The following is a 5,517-nucleotide window of genomic DNA, read 5'->3' on the forward strand; positions in this document are numbered from 1 at the left end:
GCAAATAAAAGATCATTACCAACATCTTCATCATTATTGTTATCATCACTTATTTTATTGGTCGATAGGACAACAGACCATTTATCATTAGAAGGATCAGTGACATAAAACACTTGTTGAGCTTGCGACGCTAAAATAAAAGGCTCGTCTTTGTATCCCACCCTATTAAAATCGACAAGCAAGAATCCTGACTCATCAATCCGAACGCCATTATTATTATCGACCCACTTGCAACCAAATATGGGAACACGAAACATTGTGTAGTCTAACTCCCATATGCGCTCGATAACCCCAAAATATGATAGATTTGCATATATTGGGTTTTTGTCTTTTGCACTTGAGACATGCATCGCTTCAGCTACGAGAGTGACTCCACTATTTTGCATAGTGGTCTGATCATCTTGTTCTTTGGTATAAAATGTGTAGCCGTTAATAACATAACCAGTGTAAGAAAAGACATGTAAGCTCGGACCATTTGCTAGCCACCTCAATCTATTTGAAATTGATCCGGGGTCTATATCAAATTTTGACATTATGTGATTTTTTAACCATGTTACAAAACTTCGATTGTGCTCTCGAGTTATCCAATTTTGATTCCTATTCATGTTCAAACGAGATAACTGATCAATGTGTATTGTAACATACGGTTGAACCTCATCATCATTGTGCAGAACATACAATTGTGCCTGCTCCCATTCTGTCCTTGATATAGTCAGTAGTCTCCTTCCAGTTATCCCTTCTCCTGATAGTCTTCCCGAATGACGAGACATGGGAAGCCCTATGGATTCAACATTGGACAGATATTCAGTACAAAATTCAGCAGCCTCTTCAACAATGTATCGTTCAGCAATACAACCTTCTGGTCGACTTCTACTTTTTACGTACCCTTTTAATATTTTCATATATCGTTCTATCGGATACATCCATCTCATATAAGCTGGCCCACAAAGTTGTGTCTCCTTAACCAGATGAACAGTAAGGTGAACCATTATATCAAAAAACGATGGTGGGAAATACATTTCAAGCTCACACAAAGTAACAACAATTTCCCTCTGCAATGTCGGTAATTTCTGAGGGTCGATCACTTTACTACAAATTTCCCTGAAGAAGAAACATAATCTAGTTAAGGCTAGTCGAACTTTTTCAGGTAAAATGGAACGTATACCTATTGGTAGCAAATGCTCCATTATAATATGACAATCATGGGTCTTCAAACCTTTTAACTTGAGGTCTTTCATACAAACCAAATTTTTAATGTTCGAAGAGTATCCTTCTGGAACTTTAACTTCGTGTAGAAATTTACATAAAACAATTTTTTCCTTTCTAGATAGAGTATGAGCGGCTGGAGGTAGATATGTGCGATTTCCTTTCTTTACTGGAGCCAGTTCATTTCTTATTCCCATATCGACCAAGTCCAATCTTGCATTGACGCCATCTTTAGACTTTCCTGGAACATTGAGTAACGTACCAATAACACTTTCAAATACATTTTTCTCAATATGCATCACATCGAGGAAATGTCTTACATACAATGACTTCCAATATGGCAATTCAAAGAAAATTGACTTTTTCTTCCACCCAGTTTTCACCAGCTCTCCCGCAAAAGGTTTGCCAAATTTATTGGTCAAACCTTGTACTTTTTCAAGTATTTGATATCCAGTCGGTGCTAAAGGAGCTTTACCTTCCTCTGATTTTCCATTGAATGCATTTCTCCACCCACGATACTGATGACTATAAGGTAAAAATCTACGATGTCCAAGAAACACATTCTTCTTACAATGTTTCAACCGCATCCAATTTGTACTCTCTTCACATATAGGACATGCACACTGACCTTTAATGCTATATCCTGATAAATTACCATATGCTGGAAAATCATTAATTGTGCCGAACAACATAGCCCTCAAATTGAAACATTCTTTCTTATACCCATCATAAACTTCCACACCTGTCTCCCACATACTTTTTAAATTTTCGATTAGAGGAGTCAAGTATACGTCGATATCATTCCCCGGTTGTTTGGGTCCAGAAATTAACAGAGACAACATCATAAACTTACGCTTCATACATAACCATGGAGGTAGGTTATATATTACCAAAATCACAGGCCACGTGCTATGTGAGATGCTTTGAAGACCATGTGGATTCATTCCATCAGTAGAAAGTGCAAGTCTTAGATTTCTTGACTCTATCCCGAATTCAGGATACTCGTGATCAATTTTTGCCCATTGTGGGGAATCTGCAGGGTGTCGAAACATTCCATCTCTAATTCTTTCATCTGCATGCCATGTCAAGTGTTTTGAATCTTCTTCACTGCGATACATGCGCCTAAATCTTGGTATTATAGGAAAATACCACACGACTTTTGCTGGAGTAGATTCTTTCTTCTTATATCGAGAGACATTGCATTTCGGACACGCCTTAAGTAGTTCATATTCGTTTCGAAATAAAATGCAATCGTTAGGACACGCATGAATCCTTTCGTAACTCATTCCAATAGAACACAAAATCCGTTTAGCCTCGTAGGTTCGACTGGGAAGTTCATTATCATCTGGCAACATATCTTTTATGAGTGTTAATAATTCTGTAAAGCTTTTATCAGACCATCCATTACTCGCTTTTAAGTTGTACAACTTTAATATCGCTGACAGTCTTGTGAATTTAGTACAACCATTATATAATTCTTTCTCTGCATCACTCAACAAACTTTCAAACATTTTAGGACAATCTCGAAGATCTTCTTCAACTGCTTTTGCAATCTCATCAACTCGGTCCGGCTCATATGTATCTGTATCGAAGTCAGTTGAAGCATATGTCGAACTATTCTCAAAATTAATGTTTCCTTTTTTTTTTTCTCACCATGTCTTATCCAACATGTGTAGCTTTGATCAATTCCATTACATACTAGATGTCCTTCTAATTCATCTTCTCTAACACGTTTTCCAAAACAACATTTTAAACAAGGACAAACTACTCTATTTGGATCTTTTGCATTCTTCACTGCAAACTCAACAAACTCCTTCACTCCAATTTCATACTCTTTTGACAATCGATTGGCTGAAATCCATTTCCTATCCATATTATACCACCTATATAAATGCAGTAACAAAAATAATAAGCTTTCAAAACATATCAACAAGTTTCAAAAAGAAACCAATATCAACTAACAATTTCAAAACAGAACAGATCATGTGGTATGAGTTTTTGACAATTTTTGACAATTTCAAAACATAACAGATCATGTGTAAAAAATACCTTAGACAACGTAGATGGCCGCACAGTACGTAGAGGATATTAGGGTTCCCAACGTATATAATTATTTGAAAGATGTAGAGGATATGAGGGTTTCCAACGTATATAATTATTTTAAAGATGTATTTTACAGCGCTTGTGAAAAAAGCGCTGTAATAGGTAGTTAAATTCAATGAAAGCGCATGTGTTTTACAGCGCTTGTGAAAAACGCGCTGTAATAGGTAGTTAAATTCAATGAAAGCGCATGTGTTTTACAGCGCTTGTGAAAAAAGCGCTGTAATAGGTAGTTAAATTCAATGAAAGCGCATGTGTTTTACAGCGCTTGTGAAAAAAGCGTTGTAATAGGTAGTTAAATTCAATGAAAGCGCATGTGTTTTACAACGCTTGTGAAAAAAGCGCTGTAACTGATACGCGAAAGCGCTTCCTTTTACAACGCTTTTTTGACAAGCGCTGTAAAAGCCTTATAACGTGATGCGCAAACGTTATATGACCTACTACAACGCTTGTTTTACAGCGCTTTGAATCAAAAGCGCTGTAATAGGTTCCGTTATTTTTAAAATATAATTACAACAGCGCTTGTGTTTAGCAAGCGCTGTTAAATGTCATTTTTGGCGTAGTTTAATTTTCTGTTGGAATATAACATGTGTTTTTGAATGATTATTTTACATACGTTAATAATAATATAAAAAATTTCTCCGCAAAAAATGAAATTAAAAGTTGATTTCTAAGTCTATGATTTAAGGAATTTATCTTGAATATATGACATTTAAAAAATTCATATTTAATTTATCCTTAATTTAAAAAATTATATATTTGTGTTGATTAACTTTTAATAATGTTCTAAACATGTTTGCAAAAAATTATTAAAAAATTTAAAAGTTGAAGTATATTTCGTTTCAGCATGGACTAAAATAACTTGTAAAATAAGTTTGTAGGAACTAAAATATATAATTTTTTTTACCAAGACTAAAAATAAAATTTTAAAATTTTATAAGACTAAAAACTTATTTAACTCTGAAATATAATACTGATGAAGACATTAAATTCTAACCCAAATCCATTTCTCTTAGTTAAATATTAATATGCATAACTAACTTTTCAGTTTAGATAATTATATTCAGTCAAAAAAAAAAAGTTTATATAATTATGTTATACTATATGTTTAATACTTATGAATAATTATTTGGTAAAGGGCACAAATAGCACTTTAATTGTGCTTAGTCCAACGAAAGTTAATTCCCAAAAGTTTGAATGATGTTACACCAATTTCTTTGGTCGGTTCATTGTATGATGTATTAGTTAAGGTCTTGGCTCAATCAGGGAATCTTCAAGATAGATAAATCTTGGATGGAATTTTTGTTTTAAATGAGATTGTTGATGAAGCTAAGACACTTTGTTTTTAACTTTTAATTCATATAAATTATTTTAAAATAATATGTAACTCTAAATATTATTATCCAAAATAGTTGATTTTAATAACAAATGTAATATATTGACAACTTTTTACAATATTAAAGATGAAATTAGTTTTTCTACTAAAATAGAGTTGTATGTCATAGATTTAGTTTAATATTTAAAATTTTACAATTTTGAATAACAATCTATTAGGTTTTATAAAAGGATAAAGCTACTCTTGTCCTAAATAATACATAATTTTAAAATTTTGTTATTCATATTTATTTTTAAATTTAATATCAAATTTTATTATTTTTTATTAGATTTCAATTTTATAAATTTTAAATTATATTTTATAAATGCAATTAAATAAATTTTTATTTAATAGAACCATTCATTTTTTAAAATAAAAAATTGACATAATACTGACATTGTAGATACAGTTACGTATTTATACGGTGAACTTAAAAAAGTAGTTAATAATTAAGTATTGTTAATGACACAATTGTCTTAAACAAAAATTAATTTTTGTTTAAAAAAACTTTTGCAAAAAATAAATTGAACGGTATTTTAGTCAAAAGTTGTAACTGTTTTACAATATTAAAACTGAAAATAGTTTTAAGTATAGATATATGCGTAAATTTTTGTTCACAAACTCTTCACTTAGGTTTTTTTTTAATTCAATTTTTTTAACAAGTTTCCAAAAAATTAGAAGCGTGATAATACCTAAACAACACACTTAGACGATACATGATTTTGACACATAGAAATAGATGAAATAAACTAAACAACACACTTGGCTTTAATACATAGATGAAATAACATGCAAATTTTATTATTTTGAATTCAAGGAGCCAAGTAAACAAAAGC

The 5,517-nt window shown here is 31.7% G+C and overlaps 1 long non-coding RNA gene across 1 annotated transcript; it reads right to left on the bottom strand.

Annotated features, from left to right (window-relative positions):
• Window positions 1-2,736: 2,736 nt before the first annotated feature.
• LOC140918943 (uncharacterized) lies at window positions 2,737-3,414 on the bottom strand. The gene is made up of 2 exons (XR_012161441.1): window positions 3,256-3,414; window positions 2,737-3,089 (listed from the first exon to the last, which is right to left on the bottom strand). It is a non-coding gene; the product is annotated as an uncharacterized lncRNA (long non-coding RNA).
• Between the last annotated feature and the right edge of the window lie 2,103 nt (window positions 3,415-5,517).

The sequence above is a fragment of the Cicer arietinum genome, chromosome 7 (genome assembly GCF_000331145.2).
Source record: "Cicer arietinum cultivar CDC Frontier isolate Library 1 chromosome 7, Cicar.CDCFrontier_v2.0, whole genome shotgun sequence".
In the NCBI taxonomy this organism is placed as follows: Eukaryota; Viridiplantae; Streptophyta; class Magnoliopsida; order Fabales; family Fabaceae; genus Cicer; species Cicer arietinum.